The 13,157-nt window shown below is 44.2% G+C and overlaps 1 non-coding gene across 1 annotated transcript; it reads left to right on the top strand.

The window, feature by feature from the left end:
* Positions 1 to 12,687: 12,687 nt before the first annotated feature.
* Positions 12,688 to 12,760, top strand: trnav-uac (transfer RNA valine (anticodon UAC)). The gene has a single exon. It is a non-coding gene; the product is annotated as a tRNA-Val (tRNA).
* The last annotated feature ends 397 nt before the right edge of the window (positions 12,761 to 13,157 follow it).

Here is a 13,157-nt window from a genome sequence, read left to right as displayed (position 1 = left end):
CAATTTGGAAACTGTTGAGGGGGATGACTCACCAGGGGAAGGCAGCAGCAGCCAACTTCCTGGCACTGGGTGTGCTCCTGCTGCCCAGGAAAGGAGGAAAAAGAGTGGGAGAGCAATAGTGGTAGGGGATTCTATAGTAAGGGGAACAGATTGGCGTTTCTGTGGCCGTAGACGTGAATCCAGGATGGTTTGTTGCCTCCCTGGTGCCAGGGTCAAGGATGTCACTGAGCAGCTCCAGGGCATTCTGGAGGGGGAGGGTGAACAGCTAGAGGTCGTGGTCCACATTGGTACCAACGACATAGGTAAAAAGAGGGATGAGGTCCTGCAGCAAGAATTTAGGGAGCTAGGTGGAAGATTAAGGAGCAGGACCTCAAAGGTAGTAATCTCTGGATTACTCCCGGTGCCACGTGCTAGTGAGTTTCGGAATAGGAAGATAGAACAGATGAATGCGTGGCTAAAAGGATGGTGCAGTAGGGAGGGCTTTAGTTTCCTGGATCACTGGGTCTGCTTCTGGGAAATGGGGGACTTGTACAAGTCGGACGGTTTACACCTGAACCAGAGGGGAACCAATATCCTTGCGGGGAGGTTTGCTAGCACTGCTGGGGGGGATTTAAACTAACTTGGCAGGGGGTTGGGATACAGAGTGGAGCTATAGTAGGGGGTGATTTACAGCCAAATACGGAGGAAAAAACAAGTCAGCTGGGAAGGCAGAGCAAATATGTGAAGGCAAAAGGGAATATGGAATGGCTGGAAGGCATTTATTTTAATGCAAGGAGTCTTGCAAATAAGATGGATGAACTGAAGTTGTTGTTGAACACATGGGAGTACGATATTGTTGCTATCACGGAGACATGGTTGAGGGAGGGTCAGGACTGGCAGCTCAATATTCCGGGGTATAGAATCTTCAGGCGAGACAGAGGGGAGTGTAAAAGGGGAGGGGGTGTTCCAATATTAATTAAGGAGTCAATTACTGCTGTAAGGAGGGACGATATATTAGCGGGTTCCTCTAATGAGGCCATATGGGTAGAACTTAAAAACAAAAAGGGGGCAAGCACTTTGCTGGGAGTGTACGATAGGCCCCAAACAGTCAGGGGAGTTAGAGGAACAGATATGTAGGCAAATCTCAGAGAAGTGCGAAAATAATAGGGTAATAATAGTGGGGGATTTCAACTTCCCCAATATTAATTGGGATAGTCAGAGTGTGAAAGGCTTAGAGGGTGCAGAATTCTTAATGTGCATCCAGGAGAGCTTATTGAGCCAACATGTAGAAAGTCCTACAAGAGAGGGGGCGGTACTGGACCTAATTCTAGGGAATGCAGCCGGGCAAGTGGTGGAAGTGTCAGTAGGAGAGCATTTTGGCGAAGGTGACCATAATTCGGTGAGATTTAAGGTGGTCATGGAAAAAGACAAAGACGGCCCGGAAATAAGGGTTCTAAATTGGGGGAAGGCCGATTTTAATATGATAAGGCAGGATCTGGCCAAAGTGGACTGGGAGCAGCTACTTATAGGAAAATCCACATCAAAACAGTGGGAGACTTTCAGAAGGGAAATAGAGAGAGTACAATGCCGACATGTTCCTGTAAAGGTTAAGGGTGGGACCAACAAGCAAAGGGAACCTTGGATGACAATGGATATACAAAAATGCATTTGGAAAAAAAGGGGGGCTTTTGGCAATTACAAAAGACTAAAGACGGAGGAAGCCCTAGAGGAGTATAAAAAGTGCAGGGGCATACCTAAAATAGAAATTAGGAGGGCGAGGAGGGGCCATGAAATAACACTGGCGAGCAAAATAAAGGAAAATCCTAAGATGGTTTATAAGTATATTAAGGGCAAGAGGATAACCAGGGAAAGGGTAGGGCCGATTAGGGACCAAAGTGGCAATCTGTGTGTCGAGCCAGGTGATGTAGGCGGGGTTTTAAATGAATTTTTTGCTTCTGTGTTCACTATGGAGAAAGACGATGTAGACATAGAAATCGGGCAAGGGGACTGTGACATACTTGAACATATTAGCATCGAGAGGGAGGAGGTACTAGCAGTTTTAGCAGGCCAAAAAGTGGACAAATCCCCAGGCCCGGACGAGATGTATCCCAGGCTGTTGTGTGAGGCAAAGGAGGAGATTGCAGGGGCTCTGACACAAATTTTCAGAACCTCTCTGGCCACAGGGGATGTACCAGAGGACTGGAGAACAGCTAACGTAGTACCATTATTCAAGAAGGGTGGCAGGGATAAACCAGGGAATTACAGGCCAGTGAGCCTAACATCTGTGGTAGGGAAATTATTGGAAAAAATTCTGAGGGTCAAAATTATTCACCACTTGGAGGGGGAAGGATTAATCGGGGATAGTCAGCATGGCTTTGTCAAGGGTAAATCATGTCTGACCAATCTGATTGAATTTTTCGAGGGGGTGACTAGGTGTGTGGATGAGGGAAATGCTGTGGATGTGGTTACATGGACTTCAGTAAAGCTTTTGTCAAAGTCCAGCATAGGAGACTGGTCAAGAAGGTAAGAGCCCATGGGATCCAGGGTGCCTTGGCGCGTTGGATCCTAAACTGGCTGAGTGGCAGGAGGCAGAGGGTGATGGTCGAAGGTTGCTTTTGTGACTGGAAGCCTGTGTCCAGTGGGATATCTCAGGGATCGGTGCTGGGTCCCTTGCTGTTTGTGATCTACATAAATGATTCGGATGAGAATGAAAAAGGTATGATCAGTAAGTTCGCAGATGACACGAAAATTGGTGGGGCGGTAAATTGCGAGGAGGAAAGCCTCAGTCTACAGGACGATATAAATGGGTTGGTCAGATGGGCGGAAAAGTGGCAAATGGAATTTAACCCTGAAAAGTGCGAGGTGATGCATTTTGGACGGAGAAATAAGGCAAGGGAATACACAATGAGTGATAGGACCCTAGGAAGGACAGAGGGTCAGAGGGAGCTTGGTGTACATGTACATAGATCCCTGAAGGCAGCGGAACAGGTAGATAAGGTGGTTAAAAAGGCATATGGGATACTTGCCTTCATTTGCCAAGGCATAGAATATAAGAGCAGGGAGGTTATGATGGAGCTATACAAAACGCTGTTGAGGCCACAGCTGGAGTATTGTGTGCAGTTCTGGTCGCCTCACTATAGGAAGGATGTGATTGCTTTGGAGAGGGTGCAGAGAAGGTTCACCAGGATGTTAACTCGGATGGAGCGCCTCAGCTATGAAGAAAGGCTAAACAGGCTGGGGTTGTTTTCCTTGGATCAAAGAAGGCTGAGGGGGGACCTGATTGAGGTGTACAAAATGATGAGGGGCATAGATAGGGTAGATAAAGAGGAAATTTTCCCCTCAGTAGGGGGGTCAATAACAAGGGGGCATAGATTCAGGGTAAGGGGCAGGAGATTTAGAGGGGATTTGAGGAGACAGTGGGAGCTTCAGCGGCCCCAATGTCAGGATGTGGAAGGATTCATGTTAGGGGTGTGTGGGGGAATTAGTGACATTTTTTGTAAAGGGCAGCGGGGGAGAAGGACTGAGAGTATTCAGTGTGGGACAGAAGGTGTTTAAAGTGAGGCAACACATTGCCGATCCGCACAGAGCGCGTTAACTGACTCAGTACCACTCTGCTGCTGCTACAGAGCCGGTGGTTTCCACATTGTAGCGGTTATCAGGTTCGAGCCCGGGTGGAAACATATATGTTTTAAACTTGCTGTGGCGAACAACTAGAGGCGAATTTATTCTCCTGTCAAATGGGCCACAGCGGCTTCTACCTTGTTCTTTAATTGCTCTTTATTTCACTTCACTGAGTTAGATATACTTCTTAAGGCTAAAGGGATCAAGGGATATGGGGAGAAGGGAGGGACAGGGTACTGAATTTGGATGATCAGCCATGATCTCATTGAATGACGGAGCAGGCTCCTAGTACCGACCCCTGGGGAACACCACTGTGTACCTTCCTCCAGTCAGAGAAACAACAGTTCAGCACTACTCTCTGTTTCCTGTCACTTAGCAAATTTGACATCCATGCTGCCACTGTCCCTTTTATTACATGGGCTTAAGCTTTGCCGGCAAGCCTGTTACGTGGCACTTTATCAAATGCCTTTTGGGAGTCCATGTCCACCACATCAAATGAATTTCCCTCATCAACCCTCTCTTTCACCTCATCAAAAAATTCAATCAAGTTTGGAAAAGACGAGTTGCGTTTAACAAATCCGAGCAGACTTTCCTTAATTAATCCACACTTGTCCAAGTGACTGGTCATTTTGTGCAGGGTTATCCTTTCTAAAAGCTTCCTCACTACCGACGTTAAGCTGACTGGCGTGCAGTTGCTGTGTTGAACCTTATACACTTTTTTCAACAAGGGTGTAACATTTGCAATCCTCCAGACGTCAGGCACACCCCATATCCAATGAGTATTGGAAGATTATGGTCAGTACCTCCGTAATTCCCACCTTTACTCCCCTCAGTATCCTAGGATCCATTTCAACTGGCCCTGGTACAGCCAGCTTTCTAGTACCTCCTCTTTTTCAATTTTTATCCCATCCAATATTCAACTACAGCTCATTAACTGTAGCAGTGGGCCCGGGCGGCGCTTCAGTAGACAGTTCGAAAAGGCAAAGCCACTGTCTCGGTCTTAAGTGCTCTGCTCATCAAGAACAACCACACAAACAAAATGGTTTTACATTGCTTGCCTCTTATCTCCAGTCAAATTTATCAGTTGGCTCGTTGGTATGATTCTCGCTTCGGGGTTATTGGTTGAAACTTGCGAGAGATCCCGGACGAGTCCTTGTTTTGCACACGAATTATGAACTTGCTGTTCGAACTTCTGGAGAAAAAAAACACTGGCTTTGATACAGAGCTTTTCACGAACTCAGGACGTCCCAAGGGGCTTTAACCCCATTGAAATCCCTTTGAAGTGTTGTAATGTGAGGGAAAATGTGACCAAATCACCCCCACATTAATCTCAACTCTTTGGGAAGGAGTTCGGTGCAAAGACTCAGGCGCCTCAATGATGTGAACTTTCTTTGAATGAGTTCTGCTTGTAACTGCACTCGAGCTTGAAACAGCTCCTGGGCCTCCATCTCACGGGAGCAGAGTGTGGTCGCTGTGCAGCGGTTAGCAAGTCGCTGACGAGCTTGGGGTTGAGACGCGTCGCTTTCAATCTGTGAAATTTCACCAAGGCCCAGAGAAAAGAAATGCTGAATGGAACAGTCCCTGTGAGCGATGGATTGAAGGGGACGACGCTCCGAGCTCAGCTGGAGAACGCGCAGTGCAGTAAAAGGGTTCGCAACCGTAAATGTCAGATTTATTAATCATGCAATAATTAGAAGTATAATTAACAACAGCTCTTAAACAAATCTTTGCGAATTTTAGCCGAGGAACTCCAACACGTTATAGTTCCGAGTTCGAAAAACAAGTTAATCAAACCTTTAACGAATTCTAAAGTATCTGTTCCAAACTTTTGATATCTTTTCCTCACCTCTACTACGTGACAATGTGCACGTTTAATAGTGTAACCTAACACAACTGCCCACCTTCTGATGGAAGGTTTTCGACCGGAAACGTTAAATCTGCTTCTCTCTCCACAGCTGCTGCCTGACCTGTTGAGTGTTTCCAGCACTTTCTATTTTTATTACCCGACCTTGTTACCAGAGTATCACTTCCCTTATCCCCTTACCACACTCCTTCCTTACATGTAGCCTTGTCCGACAAACAGGCTCCATTCGCACAACGGGATGTTCTGCTTCAGGCATTCATTGGAACTATAAGGGGAACCAGTGGAGGCAGCATATTTGGATTTCCAAAAGGCATTCGATAAGCAAACACGTAAAAGCTTGTTACACAAGATAAGGGCTCATGGGACTGGAGGTCATGTATTAGCAAGAATAGAGGTTTGGTTAATGGACAGAAAATAGAGAGTAGGAATTATCGGGTCATTTTCAGATTGGCAGGCTGTAACTAGTGGGGTGCCGCAAAGATCAAGTGCGCATGCTTCAGCTATTTACAGTCGATATTACTGACTTAGATGAAGGGACAGAGTGTAATGTATCCAAGTTTTCTGATGATACAAAGCTAGGTGGGAAAGTAAGCTGTGAGGACACAAAGAGCCTACAATGGGATATAGACAGGTGAAGTGAGTGGGCGGGCAAGAAGGTGGCAGATGGAATATAATGTAGGGAAATGTGAGGTTATTCACTTTGGTAGGAAGAATAGACACACAGAATAATTTTAAATGGTGCAAAGCAATTAATTCTTTCGTTCTGCAAATGAAAGTTATGGGGTAAGTAATGGTAATTTATACAATTCTAATTTTTTCAAATCAGCTGAATGTAGTCAATTTCATCAGGTTGTGATTTAAAAACTGTGTTACAAAAGTCACTTTCCTGACCAGGAATCGAAATCGTGTTGCGGAGGCGAAAGGACTGGTTTTCTGAATCATTTAAAGGTGATCGCTATCAATCACGCAGCATAGGTTTAAAATCACGGCTACAATTTGTTTCGGTGTAGAAGAAGGGGATTGAATATGACTATAAAATCACCATACAACGCCCACGGTGAGAGAGAGTTCGAGCTTACAATTTAGTTAATGGCTGCGAAGTTACCGCTGAGCTGATGCTGAGGCCGATCAAAGAACGAGAAACCGCTCAATATAAAGGATGAGTTCACAAACATCAGGCACAGTGCAGTCTGGTCTACGTCAAGCCCCTCCCTTCTTATTCAGAGACATGAGCGGGATTCAGACGCCACAAACTTTAATTAAAGGCACAGATACGAGTAACACTTCCAAATCTTTTCACTGTAAAATTAATCCACTTTATTTAATGGCTGACTGCATTGAATCTGAAAATGATCACCATGAGATTTTATGTTCGCTGCTGATTCGCTTTTCCGTGGACACTAACGCTCCGGTTTCCGTAGTGCAGCGACTATCATGTTCGCCTCCTACATGAACAGTTCCCAAATCGAGCCCGGGTGGATATGTTCGAGTGGAACCTTTTTATTCTGCGCAACAACCGGTCCGTTTATATTGAACAAAATTTGCCCCAGATTCCTGATGTCGTAAGTACTGAACATTTTAAACCAGCCTCCTAAAATACGATGGGCCTTGAAATTGCGATCGGAGGTTTGGCTCCGGCTTATGCCTCCGAACCGAGAAACAAATCCCAATTAACTGGTGTCTCCGGAGTTTCGCACACTTGCGGTCTTGGGCCTGCTGGCGTACGCCTGCATAAAGGCCCACGGATAACATTGGCGCTCACGGTTCGGCAGCATCCCTGGATTCACGTTGGCCAGGCCAACCAATCTAACAGGGGGATTCCTATGATGCTTTATGTACGGAATCCCATAAGCATAATAGAAATCTCCAAATAAATAACATTTCACACCACGGAAGTAAGAATAAATGGTCACATGTTCAAAATAAATGAATTTAATTAAGCATTCAATGGTCTCATTCTGTGCCGTTATGACTCCTCTCTGTCCCACAGAACAGTGAGAGGGAAATAGAGGGCGAGCACGATTCCAACGAGGAACAGGTGCAGGAAGTTTTTATACAGTTCTTCATATGCCAGTAAATCTTTTAAAATTATTTCACTTGAACTTTTCAAAGGAGCATTCAAGGAGCTGGGAAGAAGTTTAAAATTGGGGTTGTTAAAAAAAAAAAATCCTCCCCGTCGGGGATTTGAACCGCGGTCGCCCAAAGTGACAGGCGAGGATACTCACCACTATACCACTGAGAAACTGAAAACTGCAGTGTTTGATCAGAACTAGAATGGATCTGTGAACAGAGTGAGAAAGAGACAGAAGGGACAGACAGACAGAGAGAGAGACAGGGACAAAGAGAGAGGCAGAGACAAAGAGAGAGACAGATAGAGACAAAGAAAGAGAGACAAGCACAAAGAGCGAGTGGTCCCAGGGATGAGTTGACTTCAGTTATGTTGAGAGACTGAGAAGCTGGAATTGTTTCCTGCAGAAGGTTAAGAGGAAATTTAATCGAGGTTTTTAAATTTACAAGATGTTTTGATGAGTAAATAAGGAGAATCTGTTTCCAGTGGCAGGAGGGTCGGTAACTGGAGGAGACTAATTGAACCTAACCGGCAAAAGTACCAGAGGGAAGATGAGTTTCTCTTTACCACAGCCAGTTGTTGTGATCGGGAATGCGCTGCCTGAAAGGGCGGTGGAGCAGACGCAATAGTAACTTTCCAAAGTGAATTGAATAAATAATTGAAAAGGAGAAATTTGCAGGACTATGGGGAAAAGCAGGGGAGTGGGACTATTTGAAGAGCTCTTTCAAAGTGCCAGTGCAGACTCAATGGGCTGCATGCCCCCCTTCTGTGCCGTATCATCTATTATTCTATGAATCTATGATTTAAAATTCAAATTGAATGTTTTGAAATATAAATGTAACATTTTAAAACGTAACAAAATTTACCTAAACGAATTTTAAATGTAAGTGTATGTTTATATCACTTTAAAAATATATTTTAATACTGATTTTAACCCTTACGATGGTAAAAGAAAGCCTTATGCCTGCTATTATCAGGTGTTAGGGTTTCCTGGGCATTCGCTGGACAATAGTTAGCCCAACTCTGTGACAGCAAAAGTGATGTTGTAGCGGATGCGGTGAATCTGTCAAAGCGAAATTTGACAGATCTCAAATTCTGGGCGAGCGGATACCTGGCACTTGTGTAGACGTTCTGAAGGCGTACAATAGCCTATGCTGTGCATTCGCTGTAGGAAGCACCGTAAAATCCGGGCCATGGTGTAAAATAAGATATGCATAACAGTTCATCACATAGAAAGCACAATATATGTTAGTGAAGTATCTTTAGCATTTATGTCATTCTGTAAATTAAGATTATCGGTTAATTAATAATAATTAAGACAATTTTCCAGGTTTGATGCGTGTTAGAGTTGAAACAAAATTAGTTTAATTTAATAAAAAACTGTTATAAAAATAACTTTCTTGACCGGGAATTGAACCCGGGCAGTAAGAGTGCCGAATTCTAATCATGAGACTGCCAGGGAACACTGAAGTAAAGTGACACAATAATCGCAATTAGAATGAGTCAATCTGTATTGGATACAAATTAATTTCGCGTGTTTACATGTAAAGCATTTCATGACTCTGCGGCTTATAGATCTATTTACATTATATCTGAAATATTTTGTCATTTATTGGGGTGCATCTATCTTCATTGGAAACCTCATTAAAGTGCTCGAACCTCTTCTATTTCCATCATACCGGCTGTACAACAGCCACAAATCAAATGTAATCTCACACGGAGCGCTGGCATCTTCCAGTTCTATTTATGTATATAGAGAATTAATGGTGAAAGGTCATCGACCTAAAGGTTACACATACATGTAAAAATACTGGAGTCAGTTGTACATTTATTTTCTTTATTTTTATAACATACTTCAGGATATTAATATATAAATATCTGTGTTTGAAACTGTGATTCTTCTAAATGGATTTTGGGTGTATCATTGCGCTGGTGAAGAATAAATGTGAATGTATCTGTGTGTTATTGATCAATGTATTTGTGTGTATCGGTGTTCTGCATAAAGTCATTTGCGTGTAATTTAAAAGTAAGACAGAAATAAATAGCCAGAACACATTTTTGAATGAGACAGCTTCACCCAAATAAATGAATAAATAATACCGATACATGTAAATATTGGATAAGTAACTGAAGGAATAAAGTGTGCAGGCCTACGGGGAAAGGGCGGGGGAGTGGGACTAGCTGAAGGGCTCTTGCAGAGAGCCGGCACGGGCTGGACGGGCCGAATGGCCTCTTTCTATGCTGTATCCATTCTCTGATTCTATGATGTAGTCCTGTAAGTGGTGAAAGGCGACTACAGTGGCTGACCAGCACCTCAGGGATGGGCAATAAATGCTGGCCTTGCCAGCGAGACCTACATCCCAGAAACCAATCTAATAAAATACATCTAATTCAAGTTCTCATTGTTGTGAGATAACCATTAATATATTAATTATCCAGACTCATATGAGCTGCAAAGCAACCATGGCCCCGACGTCATTTGAAAACGCAGCCTCGGGATCAGGCGCACTACCGTTGCGACACGATGTCTAAACAGCTCCCAATCATATTCTGGTTGATATATATATATATATATATATAAGAATCATAGCTGGTCCCTGGTGGTCGACTGGAACTCACCCGGTTATGATTCTTAATCAAGGAATTCAGCGTGACAAAAGATTTGGCTACAGTTCACTGTATAAAAGTAATTCTAGTCTGTGAGACGAGTTATAATTGCTTGCATCACCGTTAATAAACCCAGAACTTTCTGTTACAGATTTAGGTTACAGACTCTCTTTGCGGGGCGCTTGTTCTGGGTTTAATATTACAAACTGGGTGACATGGCTGATCATGATCAGGCAGGGGGAGGCTGAGCGGCCCCACTGTGTGGGTGCGGAAGAGAACACGTTAGGGGTGTGCGGGGGGAATCAGTGACATTTTTTGTAAAGGGCAGCGGAGAAGAAGGACTGAGAGCTTTCAGTGTGGGACAGAAGTTGTTTAAAGTGAGGAAACACATTGCCGATCAGCACAGAGGGAGTTCACTCAGTCAGTTCCCCTCTGCTGCTGCTGTAGAGCCGGGGTGTCCGCAGTGTAACGGTTGTCACGTTCGAGGTTTGGCGAGCAAGCAGAGGCGAATTTATCCTCCTGTCAAAAGGGCCACAACGGCTTCTCACTTGTTCTTTAATTGTTCTTTATTTCACTTCACTGAATAGATAACTTCGAGTGAGAGAAAATCGATCCACAATGAGACCCATTTCATCTTATGTTCACTTTTAAACACTGGAGTCTCCGAATCGCTGAAGTTCAGAAATGTAATCCATGAATCTGTCTGGATCCGGGAGAGGTGATGGCTTCTGGCTGAAGATTGCCGGTACTGTCGATAGATTTTTGTTGGGTAAGCGTATTCAGGGTTACGTAACCAAACCCGGTAGATGGAGTGAAGATACAGATCATCTCTGATTTAATTGAATGGCGCAACAGGCTCGAGGGGCTGAATGGCCTCCTCCTCTTCCTATGGAGTCACTGCAATACAATGTACCCGAGTGCTGGAGGGTTTCCGGTGTGTTGTGGTTATCGCATTCCGCTAACGCACGAAAACTCAATGGTTCGAAAGTGGGTAGAGGCCATTTAATGCCTTTTCTCCATTCAAGTTTAGTGATTATGAAAACTGGACTAATTTGCATGCTCGGTTCAGTATAAATAAAATGCGCATTGACAGGCGAATTATGCCATTCAAATGGCAGCGTTACAATGAGTGAAGTAATTCTCAATAATATTTCCCAAAAAGGACACAGTTTGGGTTGCGGTACTGTAAGGAGGATTTGGGGAAAGTTGGCGCTGATTTAGGGAATCTCCCACTCGCGTGTCACTATTTGACGAGCTGGGCATTATTATATTTAAAAATCGAGACTGGGGACTTTCTCATTGAGAATGTGGAAAGCAGAACAACACAGATTAATAGGAAAACACAAGGTCGGCGACAGGATTCAAATTGCAGTTTCAATCGGTCTGTCTGGCTGTCCTTTCAATAAGTAATAAAAAAAAGCGCGTCTCTAAAAATGTCCCCACCCTGTTATGATTCAGGAAACTGCACAGGGATATAGAGAAGAGAAAGAGCGAAGGGGAAAATACTGTTTCCAAGGAGAACTAATGCCGGGACTCCTCTGCTGCGCCTGGAGCGGCCTCCTGCAGCCCGGATACATTAACATCCTAACAGCTCATTAACTGTAGGAGTGGGACCGGGCGGCGCTTCAGAAGACAGGCCGAAAAGGCAAAGTCACTGTTTCGGTCTAAAGTGCTCTGCTCATCAAGAATAGCCGCACACACGCGATGGTTTTACAATGGTTAGCTCCTCACCTGGCTAGGCTTTGAAGCGGCATTCTCGGTAGTCCGATTTTCGCTTCCGTGTTTGTTTAAATTTCCGAGAATCCCACGGTTCAAGTCCCAAACGAGCACTCGTGTCGCCGGCCACTATTCAACTTGCAGTTGAATCTTTTGCAATCACCCTTTAATAACCGATTACCATAATTTACAGAATGCAAAAAAGGCGGAAACGCTCTTCAATGACGCAATTTCCCCTTTGTAAGTTATCAACTGTTAACCATATCTCATTTTACACTTTGTATTTTTCGAATCTCGATTAAATTGCTAATTGCTTATGAAAGCAGAAATTTGGCGCAACTTTATTTAAACCGAACAGGATCGTTTACTGCACATAACGAAATCCTGGCGAATGTAAATGTTTCCAGCCCGGGCTCGAACCCGGAGACAATTCGCGTGCGAGGCGAACATGATAACATGTACATTACGCCAACCGCTGCGGCATAGCCCACAGATAATAGAATCAGTCGTGAACAAAATATCGCCCAGTGCACATTTTCAGATTCAACGCAGTCAGCTTTTTCATCAATGAAAGAAGTTTTCAGTGAAACGATTTGGAAGTATGTGTTACTCGTATTTGTAGCTTTAATAAAAGTTTGTGACGTTTGACTCCCGCTCATGTCTCTTCTTCCTCTGTTGAATAACAAAGGAGGGGCTGACGTTGACCAGACTGCACTGCGCCTGATATTTGTGAGCTCCTCCTTTATATTGACTGATGCTGTTTCAGCTGAACCAATCAGCACAGAGGGGCTTCACTGGTCAGTTCCCCTCTGTTGAAGATACGGACTCAGCAGTGCCCGTAGTGTAGTGATTATCACGTTCGCTTTACACGCGAAAAGTCTCCGGTTCGAGCCCGGGCGGGCGCATTATGTTTAATGCTGCTGTGGATGAACAACCAGCGGGTTTATTTTAAGTGACAAAAGAAAATGATTGCAAATGCTGTAAATCTCAAATCGAAACGGAAAATGGTGGAACTTCTCAAGAGGTCAGGCAGTATATGTGGATAAAGAAACAGAGTGAACGTTTCAAGTCGATTACACATCTGTTAGAATTGGGAAACGTGAGAGATGTATGGCTAGTTTATTCTCCTGTCAATAGGGCTACAGCGGCTCCTCCCTTGTTCTTTATTTAACTTCACTAGTCAGATACCTCTGAGAGAGAGAAAACTGATCCACAGTGAGGCCCATTTCATCGTTTGTTCCCTTTTAAACCCTGGAATCTCCGAATCCCTGAAGTTCAGAAATGTAATTAATTCATGGCGAT

The sequence above is a fragment of the Somniosus microcephalus genome, unplaced genomic scaffold, assembly GCF_052327205.1.
Source record: "Somniosus microcephalus isolate GS21.2 unplaced genomic scaffold, FLI_Smic_1.0 unresolved_chr4, whole genome shotgun sequence".
Taxonomy (NCBI): Eukaryota; Metazoa; Chordata; class Chondrichthyes; order Squaliformes; family Somniosidae; genus Somniosus; species Somniosus microcephalus.
The sequence above is the reverse complement of the archived record's forward strand: the minus strand, read 5'-3'. Positions and strand labels throughout refer to the sequence as shown.